Consider the following 12,880-nt stretch of genomic DNA (forward strand, 5'->3'; position numbering starts at 1 on the left):
TCCCTGAAGGCTGATGCTTGAGGAGAGAGTACAGCCAAAACACAAAAGGGGGGTTGGGAAAGTGTTCCTGAAGCCTGTCATCCCTTCATCAATTTTCTCAATACTAATTAATTTGGAAGGATGATTCAGAATGTGCTTTTTGGATGCTTTGGATGCTTTTGAAGTTTCCACCTAGATTTATGGCTTCAAAGTGATGAGTCATGTGTTTGAATAAGTGAGGCTGAACCTAGACAAAAGCAGTGAAGCCCGAGGGGATGTCTGTCTGCCTCTCTCTCCCCTTCCCCTCAATGGCTGTCACACTGCCATGTAACCCGTCCTGCAATTCTCTCCTCCTCCAGGCTCCCATTGGTACTTTCCTACAGCCTCCTTCTCAATCTGAAACTTTTGCAGTCCCTTGAACTCCCAGAGCTAATTGGTGGACTGCATCTGTTCACCATCCATCCGTTCTCCAAGCCCCACCCTGTGCTACTTTCCAAAGGACCTTCATTCCTCCAGTGAAAGAAAACAAGATTTTATTTCCATCCCTACCTGAATACAGCTCCTGGATTTAAGGGGTTAAAGAAAGAGAAAGGGGAGAGGCAGAAGGAAGCCAGGAGAAAGTGTCTCCGAAGGCCATTAGGAAGACAGTTCTCTACCTGTTCTGCTCTCTTTGAAAATATACTTGAAAGAACATCAGAGAATTTCATAAGCATAGTGATGAGAAACATGCAAGAAGTTGACCTGTAAGAACTCTACTTAGTTAATTCTCTTTATTTTTAAAATTTAAAAAAAAATTTTTTTAAGTGGCGGTACTGGGGGTTGAACCCAGGACCTTGTGCTTGATAAGCATGTGCTCTACCACTGAGCTATACCCTTCCCCCACCACTTTTTTTTTCTTCAGCAGACTCTAGCTTCCTAAGTTAATATGTACTATTTGTTCAATTAGAAAAATAAAACATACATTTATGAAAATATCTAATATGAGCCAGGCACCAGAAAATCCCCACTGCACTTACTCTTTACTTGTTTGTTAAGGGTACTGATGTGATTTCCTGAAGTTATCAGTGGAAGAGAGTCTTGATAGAAAAAGTTTTTCTGTGTTACAGCAGGCAGAGGTTTGGTTCACCATGATCTTTGCTCTCCGGGTCACAACCAGATCAAGTTACATTATATGTCAGGAGGAGTTTTGCATATGTAAAGAAGGTTACCCATCTGCTGACCTTAAGATAGGAAGATTATGCTGTGTGGGTCCAGTCTAACTATATGAGCCCTTCAAAGCAGAGAATCTTTAGCTGGAGGCAGAAGGGATGCAGCAGAACAGAAAGACTGAGATTCAAACCATGAACATGACTCACTTTTGCTGTCCTGAGGTGGAGAGGACAATAGGACAAGAAGTCTAGTGCTTTTAGGAGCTGAAAGAGGATCCTGACTGACAGACAGCAAGGAAATAAGGACCTCAGCCCCCAGCAAATAGGATCTGAGCTCTGCTTATAAGAACATCTCCCCATCCCTGTTTTAAGGGCCTCCAGACAAGAGCCCAGGTTGGCCGACACTTCGTCTTTGACCTTGTGAGTCTCAAAGCAGAGGAATCAGTCAAGTGTACCCAGACTTCTGACCCTCAGAACTGTGAGAAAATAAATCTGAGTTGTTTTAAATTCCTAAATGTGTGTAATTCATGATGTCATTAATATGAAAGTAATAATACACGTGCAATAAACCATCTTCTCAAAAAAAATACACACACACAGTGATACTGTGGACACCATGCCAATCTATTGTCTAAATTTTTACAGCTAAGTGGACACAATAGGAAAAATTAGGGGAAAGCCCTTACAAACTCATCTCACCCCTAATTCAGGTAGACAAAACAAGAGCAGAAAAAAATGTCCCCATCATTAAAATGGACTAGTAAAGTCCAAGCCTAAGCATATTATAAAAATCGCACGTGACTTTGAGGACAAAGCGCCCAGCACATCCCTCAGCACATTTTCAGTACTCTGTGCATGAAAGTCTCCTTCCTGCCCCTCCTGCTGCCCACCTGAATCTGTCGCTTGGTGTTGCTGTACCTGCACATTTCCAGTCTCGTGCTCTGAGGAAACACGCTAATATGAACCCGGTACTGCCAAGCAAGGCGGGGAGGCAGTATCACCTGTGATGCTTGTTGGCTGCAGACTCACCACCGAGACCAGACCGACTGACTTTGAGTCTCCAGGTTTGGGCTTCTGGGGAGGTGAGTTTCTAACCTGTTCCCAAGGTGAATCCTGGACAGTTGCAGGGCACACACTCAAGAGTCCTGCAGCTTGGATACAGGCAGACTTGAAGAGAATGGCGTTACTGACAGCTGAGATGTGGGAATCTGCCAGATGGGTAACGTGGCCCCACAGCACGGCCACGGGCAGAATCAGTGCTCTTTCCGGCAGCCCGGCAGCCTGCTCCATCTGCTCTTCAGAGATTTCACTAGTGAGCTAAGGGAAGACAAAGAAACTGTGTTCTTCCTGTTTCTTAGTTGAGAAGGTTAAGTAGGAGGGCTCTGCCACTAAAGAAGAAGAAGAAAAAGATAACGCCATAGTGTGACTACACATAATCATACCCAGAACTGCTGAGCTGATAGCTGCCCTTGTAATTCAGCGATGGTTGAAGTTAGAAAACCTGCCAGGTTTGTGGGAACTGGCCTCTAGTAGCAACTGTGACCGTTATTTTTCTCTTTTATGGTGTTTCCTTTTAAACTGTGCTTGAGATCTTTGTTGTAGGCGTATACCCTGGGGCACCAGCCTGGTGTGTGGAGACTTCAGTGAGATACAGCACATAAAAGGACAGAGTCTAAGTGTGACGAATCACAATGACAAGGCTAAGCTGGAGGTAACTTGTGAGTGATAAAGTGAACTGAGAAGTCTCTTCATATGACAGCGCAAAGGGGAGATGAGGGGCAACCTGAGGATACGGACCGTGATCTTTTCCCTGGAAAGTGTTCCCGCACAGGCTGTGTACCACTCTGCCCTGATCAAACATCCAAGTTCTGTATTCACCCTGTCCAAAATAAATATCATCTGCCATCAAGTGCACACATTATTAGCAACAGGCTACATGAGTTAATCATTCATGAAGGTGGGGAATTTGGCACTGATCCAAGGTTGAGCGATGTGTGGGTAAGATGAGAGAGCCTTGCCTAGGTATTCAGAAGCAAGACCAGTGCAAACACGGTCATGCGATCAACAAAGCAGCGCGGTTATTAAAGCCCTCCCGCGGCGAATAAACAAAAACTCACCGATGACAGCTTGGAAAAAAAACTTTCCCTGTAGTGACCTCTTTGTACCCCTTCCTCTTTTTTTGACTTAAGAAGCAAAATTGAAGCTTATAAAAATTAAAGCAGAAAATCAAATCATATCCCAAACATTAAACAAAACTAATTCAAGTAACACATTGAATTTCACTTTTGGCTTGTGCCTGACATTAAGAAATGGTCATGGCAGTTTTTTGACATCCTTCCAACTGGACTTCCTTACAGGACTGCCAGGACACTGTTAATTAGGAAAAAAAAAAAAGTTGCAAAATAAAGAGGCTTTGGTGTACAAAGAAGAAAGTACAAATGTGGTGCAAATATACTGGATCTTTCCAAGATGTGTTTTGTGGCCTTTCTCAGCTGTATTGCTTGTCCTGAGCATCATTTGTGAGCCAGGTACCAAGAATATGCAGTACCTGTATACATGATATGGCGAGTTCTTTTTTTTTATAGTTGAAAACATACTTCTCTGTTCCTCTACCTAGCTTGTACAAACTTAACTTGATTGACAACTTTCTGCCACACAAATGAAAAGGAAATATGTTCTTCCAGGCTTGTCATAGTCTGATATAATATTTTAGAATTATGAGAAAATAATATATTAGTATATTAAACTCTGTTAGGTGTACACTGTTCATTGCACAACAAGGAGCATCGTGACGTCCCATGATGCTTGGAGAACAAGGTGGATGAGGCCCTGAATCTTGCATAGTCATGAGAGCTGAGGTTGGAATCCTCTGGGCCCTGGAACTCTGAAGCCATGTTTCACTGTTACCCCTGCTGTCTGACGCTTTCCAGTTTGGAACACTTTCTCAGTTGGGATCCTCTGATGTCTTCTCAATGGCCAGTGTTTCCTTTGTTTTCAGTCCAGCAAGGATTTGGAGCTATTTCTAAACACCTATTCAGGAGATGCCTCCGTTCTGCTCTAGGCAACTTATCCCCCCTCACCGACCCCATCATTTTCTTTAAGACCCTGGCACTGCTAGAATTCTGAAAGAGATTTCTCACCTAATGTAATGATCCTTACTGTTACTATTTTCATTTCTAATATTAGCCCCTATCTCAGATGTATTAGATTAGGATGAATTCTCCAGAGAAACAAGAATTGAAATAAATAACTATATATATTTAACATATATATGATTTATTTTTAAAAATAAGCTGGAGCTGGAAAGTCTGAAATCTGTAAGGCAGGCTGAGGCTTGAAACTCAGGCAGGAGTTGATGGTACAGTCTTGAGACAGATTGTTTTCTTCTCTGGTAAACCTCATTTTTCTGCTATTAAGGCCTTCAGCTGATTGAATGAGACCCACCCATTTAACGGAGGATAAGCTCCTTTAAAGTCAACTGATGGTAGATGTTAACCATATCTACAAAATACTTTCATAGCAACACCAATTGTCATTGGCACTATAGCCTAGTCAAGTTGACACATAATACTAGCCATCACAGTCTCCATCCAAGGAGAAAACGGCTATTCTCCACAGCATTCGTAAGAATCTGTTTACATTCATAAGAAATCTTCTTTTCAATCTCTCCTAGAATTATGGGTAGAACTTTGAACCACTTTTTCTCTTTCATTCTCTTCTCTAGGGAAGATTCTTGACTGAGAACAGTGATTTTTTATTTTTTTTTTCCATGAATCCTCTTCAAGAATTGTTGAAAGCTTTGGATCCCCCTTTGGGAAGAAAGGTCTGCATGTACACTGCAATATTTCACAAAACCCTCAGATGTTTACTTTAATAAACCTTATACCTCATTTCGTAAACCTTTGCTCTAGATTAAAGATTTGAAAAATGGAACATTCTCCAGTTTATCTGGGGAAATTTCCTTTTCTCACCATGAGTTGAGTAAGAATCAATTTAAAAACAGGCAAAGGCAGTTGAAGCAACAAACTAAAGCTTAGTCTTACTGTAGATAATTTAAGACACGAAGTCAATTAATTTAAAAGAAAACATATTCTCAAAAAATCATTTCTGCCCCCAAGGCCCATAGGCAACTTTTCATAATCATTGTCACCTCTCCAAAGGAAAATCTTATTTAATGTACCATAGAGAGTACATAATTTTAAGAAGGGCCACTTTCAAAAAGCTCTGGAACCTCCGCTATCCCAGAACGATGAAATCACTGGGAATTTCAATTGACTTCCCTATTCTAGTTTATGATTGCAAGCAGACTGCTGCCAGCTGGATTACTGCTGATTGTTCTCATCATTGTTATTATTATTAGGAAGGTGAAATGAGTCTTTGCATGGTAGCATATCAAACTCAATTTATAATGAACTAAAGATTTAATTTTAAATATTAAAGAATCTTCCACCTGAATTCAAGAGTGATTTTAGGCCAATTATTGATGGTTTCAATAATCTTAGTATAAGATTGTTATGAACAAAGTATTGTTTTAAAAAGTCAGATTTGTGTAGGCACTATTTAAGTAAAATATTATATTTAAAAGCTATATTGTTACATCAGAAACATAGGGAAATTAGATGAGAGATCCATAGTGGTTTGTATTTTTGAATATAGTACTCATTTTGGGGAACTAAGATTAAGAAAGTCAGAGATGAAGAAATACAGGTTTAAAGGCAGTGAGAAACATAGATGGATAATCAGATAGAGAAAAATAAATAAACAGATATGTAGACGAGATAAATAGATACACAGGTTCTCGTGGCGGTAACACAAGGATCTTGAAATGCAGAAATATGTTTCACATTAAATTCAAGATTCAGGATGGTATGCATAGAATGCTACAACCTGTGTCAAACAGAAATATGTGCTTGGGGGTGCATTTGTATGTACACAGGCTACCTCTAATTGCTTACACACACACACATAAAAAACTGACATTAGTAGTTGTTTATGGAAAAGTTTACTTTTCACTGACTATGTTTTGTAGTGTTTGATTTTTAATCAGGGAATATATTACTTAATCAAACAATTTTAAATAAAATCAAGTTGCTGTAATGTGGATAAGGAATCCCACTTACAGATATTTATTGTAGTGTTTACTCCGATGGGAATAATGAGAGGGGAATAAATATGTATTAATTATGAGCTATGTCTCAGAAAATTCAATACATTATCTCATATGTTCCTATAAGGTAGACTCTCCTCTTACCATTTAAAAGAGTTATGTCAGGACTGGGCAAATTTAAGAACCCATTCAATGTCACTCCCATAATGTAAAATGGAGGTGGGATTTGATTTCAGGTCTTTTTGACTTTGAGCCTGTTGCTTAAAGGCTCTGTGGAAAGTTGGTGATCCCTAGAGTCTAGTCCAGTCCTATTACACCATGACTTACCAAAGACCGGAGCTGAGGAATGAGTGGTTTTGAGGCGTTCTAGTTATCGCTATAAAGTCAAAAAGATCAACTGAAAAATGAGCAAGTAGCTCTTTGCTTTTGAAGTTTGAATGTTGACAATGTTAGGGCTAGTAAGAGGGGAAGTTGGAAAGGGGGCACAGTAAACAGGTTACAGAAAACAGCACAGGCAGAGAAGGATCTTTTGGCGGATGGCCTTTGTTGGCATGGAACGCAAAGACAAAAGTGTAGAGTTGCTTGAAGAACAGAGGGCAGTGAAGCTCTTCACAGAACAGGATGAAGTAATTACAGCTGGGAAACAGAGGGATGAGCTCAGGCCCTTGTTCTGGACATCAGAAAAGAAGGGGAGCTGAGAAAAGCAACGATTTCTGTGCTTCACGTGGCCAGTCCCCATACTCTTCTCAATTCCTTTCCCAATTTCATTCACATTCTCACGACTTCTTCCAACCACTTGGCTGATTTCAGTAGAAATGACACATATTTCATTGAACTCCCAGAACACTTTTATTAAAGATATTCCCTCAACAATAACTGTTTAAGTTTTTGTTGGAAAAATTACAGCTACTCAAGCTAGCCAATTACTATATCTGATAATAGACGAGACTGACCAGCGGGTAAACACGCTGAACCACAACAGAATTAACATTTGCCTCATATCCCTTTGTTGTACAAGTTATAAAATGGTTTGCAAAGCTCTGTTTAGACTAAGAGATACTCATAAGAGCTGTTTGATAGAGGCCTAAAAATATTATAAACTTATCTGAACCTCTGGTTAATGCAATGTTTATTAGGTTTATACAATAAAATGAATTAATTTAGACTATATCAATTTGGAATTTGAGATAATTCACTCAGAGTCTAGGCTAAGTGGGCTTCACATATATTAGGGAGAAGTGTGTTTGCTGATTCGATTAATAAAGTAAATCCTACATAGAGGGGCATTAAAATATTTAATGTGGAATGAAAGCTATTTGCAAGCATCTTCTAAACCAGTGGTTCTCAATTAGGGATGATTTTGTTGCCTCAGGGAATATTTGGCAATGCTGGAGACATTTTTGTTTTTTACAATGAGTCAGGGGATGCTACTGGTGTCTAGTGAGCAGGGGCCAGGGAAGCTGTGAAGCATCCTGTGATGCACAGGGCAATCTCCCACAACAAAGAATTATCCACCCCCAAATGTCAATAGTGCTGGGGCTGAGAAACCTCTAAAAGCACCCATTTATCTTATGTCAGCGTGCTTACTGCAACCTATGCTTACCCAATCATTAAATAGGCCCTAAAACTTCCACTAGGAAATCTTTTTGGTTCAGCTTAGTTAACGCTGTGAAAATCACTTCATGTGTCATCGGTTATTCTCGGTGGTGTGTATTTATGGTGGTGTGTAGTAGCTGTGGCCATAACATCAACTCTAATATGACAACCAGATACTTTGAAATGATCAAGTTGAATTTCTTTTAAAAATCTGTACTGTGACATAAGTCATAAAATTAGGTTTATCTTCCCTTCCTTAGACTAAATATAACCTAAGAGAAATTTCAATTAAGTTTTCTCCATTTATGCAAATATTTTGTTTAGATTTAAAGTAGTAGATTTATTTTAAAAACCAACATTTAATGGAAATGAATATTCTAATTGTTGGGTTTCAACTATGTATTATATAATATAAACTACTAGAAAAAATATGCCTTAATGATAGAAACACAACTATTATAATTATTTCTTACTGTATTCTTTATTATTTAGTAATTTGACTTACATTGTGTGAACTAATTGTGCACGCTTCCAAAATGTACTTTGTGTTGTTATAAAATTAAAATTGAAGAAAGAAATCAACATGTTTAGACAAAGGAGGAAAGGAGTCTGTAAGTAGTTTTGCTTGAGCCTCCAAAGTCTACTAGACCCTAGGGCAGCTTTGTATTAATTAATATAGCTTTGCTTTAATGATATACATTTGTAATTATGCACTCTTAAATATCTAAAGAACTTAATATGTTTCAGATTTTTTAAAAAATCCAGACCTAACAACACCCTTTATAAAATAAAATTTAATTCAATATGTTATAAGGAAATGAGAAAAATAAGCGAAAATAACAGTCTTAAACCAGGAAGGCAGATGCAAAAACTTTTTCCTCTGTTTTCCAAAATTATTTTTAAATTTCTCTTAAAAAGAAACAATTAATTTTTCATTGTTCAGGAAAGTTAAAGGGGAAAAAAAAGGTACTACAGAGTAGAGCCAGGGATCAGAAGTTACTACAGAACCACACGTAGGTTAGCTAATCACTCCCACCACAGAATCAATGGGCATTAGGCAACGGACTTTAAAAATCCCCTCCAATCTCAATCTTTGAGTATCCAGAAAGGATGTTTTTTTTTGAGGAGTAAACTAAAGTTAAGTAAAAGAATGGAGATTATGAACCAGTTCTGAAAAGCATAACACCTAGGCATTAATAAATTGACTTGTGATCCACAAAAGAGCAGGAGAAAGGGTAGAATGGCATAAAAGTAAACAAAAGGATAAAAATGATCAATTTAAGACCTTGTACTTAACCCTTCAAACCCTTTTTTTCTAGGTGTTCCTGCTTCAGTAATAATAATAAAACATGGGACTTTTGACCCAATTCTGCTACTGGCTTTCTGAGTAAACTTAGAAAATCACTTAACTACTTTTTGCTGGCTTCCTGTGCACAGAGATAGCATCTGTACCATATGTCTTGTTCCTCGAAGTGAAACGTCATTCATCAGCCAGAGAAAGACTGAGCCAACAGTACATCCAGTGGTTGCCCAACATACAGTACCACGTGTGGCTGTCCTCGAACACCACTCTGCATTCTCTTAGTTCTAACGAGCATAGTCATTTTCTGCTTTGGTTTGAATGGCCCTTTGATGCATTTGCTTCTTATCTGGGGAATGGCAGGCAGGTTTTGTAGTAGACCAAATTTGTTGATTTTTATGAAGCATGCGTTAGGAGTAAATACAAGAACAAAATAGATGTCTTGGTCAAGAAGTTTTCATATTGTAGCTTTTCAAATTAATTTACTGGTGGGACTCCTGCAATTCTTTGAACTTTACATCTCGTTCATAAAAACATTTGTAAAAACATAATCTGTAGCTCTCTTGGCTTGTGACTTTTCTACACAGCTGCCTCTCCTCTCACAGTGCAGAGCTCTACTTGCTTGCAGTGCATGAGCAGCACAGACATGAGGCATGGAAGGCTCCCGCGGGGAGTCAAAGCCAGCTCAGGAAGAACACTAGAAGTGTACATAATAGACAGTCCTCGGGGTGCTCACCAAACTTCTTTGAGTAGCACACTTGGCTTAATACCCACGTTTGGAGACTCCATTTGACTGGAGAAGCCTCCTCTTGTAATACTAGTGTGAAAACCAAGAAGGAAGAATCTTTAAAAACAAACAACTTCCATTTCCTAAGTATTATCCAGCTTGCCTAAGTCTCCTCTCAAAGTGACTGCAAACCTTGTTATATGTCTCTCCAAATTGAATGGCTCTGGCCGTGAGTCTCTTGGGAGACGAGCAGAGAGCCCCAGCAAGCAAACCTACCCAATTCTGAAAGAGGTATGCTTCACAGTAAGGACTTCGGGTTTTGTCTTGTGTTCCTGCCATGGAACTTCTACAGCCCTTGGAATTATCTGAGGGGTAGAAATGCCTTTTTTATTCATGAGCTTTGTTATTCATGATCATATCTGAGTTTTTGCTAAAGAGGTCCCTAGATAGCTTCAGATTGGAGTCCGGTCCCCTAAAATACCAGCCTCTGGTTACAGGGTTTGAATTTTAAGCCAACCCAAACTCTGGAGAGAGAAGGATGGCTGGAGATTGAGTTCAGTTATATGGCCATTAATTTCATGAATCATGCATATGCAATGAAACCCCAATAAAAACTTCGGACACTGATGCTCAGTGGAGTTTCCTGACTGGTGAACACATTGATGTGCTGGGAGTATGTTGAAACACCCAGACTCCACAAGAAGGATGCGTGGAAGTTACAAGATCAGGACCATCCCAAACCTCATCCTATGTGTCCCTTCATTTGACTGTTCCTGAATAGCATCCTTTATCATAAAACCATCGTCATACATATGGTAGCTTGTTGGGTCCTGTGACTGATTCTAGTGAATTATTCAACTTGAGGGTGTTGAGAGAACTCTTGAATTTGTAGAGAGTCCATCAGAAGTATGAGTGGCCTGAGGAAACCCTGGACTTGCCCTGGCATTTGCAGTGGGGGAGTCTTGTGGAGGATTGAACCCTTAACTTGGGGGGTCTGTGCTAATTCCAGATGGTTAGTGCCATAACTGAACTGCAGTACTCCAGTTGGGGGTAAAACAGAATAGGCAACAGGTGAACATAAATGAATGATGTCATGCAGCACCTGTAATTCCTCACCCTCTCCCTCTTGCTTCTGCTGAAACTTCCAGGGATATCTCATCTTCTGGGAGATGCTGAGCTGTGATGCCTGTCTCGGCTTAAGGGAAGACCTGTTACCCTCCCCTGTGGTACCCAGTTCCAAGTCTGGAAGATGTTCTCTTAACAAGGTGGACTTCTCCAGATGCTTAAAACTAATGGAAGGAATGCAGCACAGAGAGCCTTATAGTGGTCACATTTTCTAGACCAAAGGGCAAGGCCAATAGGAAATGCCTTCAAGCAGGCTTGCTCTTCCCATTGACCAAGCCCTAACCCTATGATGTTCCAGAAAGAGGGAAAGCATTCCTCCTAACTCCAGTTTGAGTCCTGCCTCTCAAGTCCTTATGTCTTATCTGCAGGTAGATCTTTTCCAAAAATGTTTAGTAGTGGGACTATTCACTCATTTGGTGCAGAGTGGTGTGGTTATATAGCCCCAGGGATATCTCAAAAATCAAAATAGATCTAAGTTCATCGATCTTGAGCTCCACACGCAGAGCATCCACAACCCAGCCAGTGTCCAACTGGGCCAATTTTATCCCAGATCTTTCTTTCCCAAATCTTCTTTTCAGCTTGTGGTAAAGGTCAGACCTCCAGGTTTTGAGCAAGTATACAACAAAATAATCAGCACCATACAGACTAGGACAATCTAAATTCATACATAGCACAGACACCTTTTCCTTCAAGCTGAAAAGCATGAGGCAGCTCTGCTAGATCTGTACCCAATTTTTGTTATCAAATAGAACAGACAGCTTCTCCAGTGGAACATGTGCAGTCAGCTCAATGGTCACTTCAGTTTTCCTCGAGAGCAATGTACCCACGCTCTTTGTAAAGTCCTGTAACTAAAGAGCACACTCAAGTGCTTTTCTCAGTACAACGTAATTCTGCCCCAAAGCTGAACTAAAAATCTTAATTTTTAGGAAGTTTAGGAAGTTGAAACTGGTTTCAATATTTGAATGATTTTTTGTCTATTTCTGACATATTTATGCATATATTTATGTATATATGAGAGATAGACATATACATATATATAAGTCAATGCACTCTAAGAAACGTTTTAACCGGCATCAACTTAAATATTGAATATGTCATCAAAAGACATTGTAGTCATATTTTATAAATATGATATCTCTTAACCAATGCAGCTGGGTCATGCCTAAATGTAAGGACAAGTTGCCCCTTAGATATTTTGCATTCTATGCAGATAGAAAAGTGTTCTCTTGCTCTGGGTGAAAAAGAATACCACCATCTGGGCTTAAGGCCAGTAGTGCAGAAATAAGGGTTGCTTTTCAAATTAATCTTGCTTCACAATTATAAAGGGAAAAAGAATCTCAAAATACGCTCAATTACTCTTTATTTGTAGGTAATGATGGACAACGTCTTTACCTTTTAAACGCGCGTGTATTTTCATTAGTTGTTTATTTAACCAAGTACAGCAACATTTCAATAACTTGCATCTAAAATTTTACTGTTCATTTGCTTGCAACTACAAACCCTGGAGGTTCTACATACCTGGCCCTGATCTTTTTCCACTCCATTTCTGATAAATAATTCTTGCCTATCTTTGCTTCCATCTCATTTGAAGCAAGGCCAATATTTCCTTATCTGCCTTCAGATGTTTATGTACATTTGATACGCATCTGCCTGTCCCTCGCATTAAAGCAATCCTATCTCTCCAGCATATTCTTTGCTCAACAACAGTCTCACCAAATAACATTAATACGCACATTCTGACGCGCAGATACTAATAATAAAAAATAACTGGAGAGTTCCTTAGCTCTTATTCGGTTAGGAACCATGGCATTTCCTGTGCTCTAAGCCCCATGTACCTTTAGTGGCTGTAATTTCAAAAGATGGTTTTATTCCTCAATAAGAAAAGTAGAAACAATGCT

At 39.4% G+C, this 12,880-nt stretch overlaps 1 non-coding gene across 1 annotated transcript; it reads right to left on the reverse strand.

Annotated features, from left to right (window-relative positions):
• Positions 1 to 783: 783 nt before the first annotated feature.
• TRNAD-AUC (transfer RNA aspartic acid (anticodon AUC)) lies at positions 784 to 853 on the reverse strand. The gene has a single exon. It is a non-coding gene; the product is annotated as a tRNA-Asp (tRNA).
• Positions 854 to 12,880: the final 12,027 nt, after the last annotated feature.

The sequence above is a fragment of the Camelus dromedarius genome, chromosome 4, assembly GCF_036321535.1.
Source record: "Camelus dromedarius isolate mCamDro1 chromosome 4, mCamDro1.pat, whole genome shotgun sequence".
NCBI lineage: Eukaryota > Metazoa > Chordata > Mammalia > Artiodactyla > Camelidae > Camelus > Camelus dromedarius.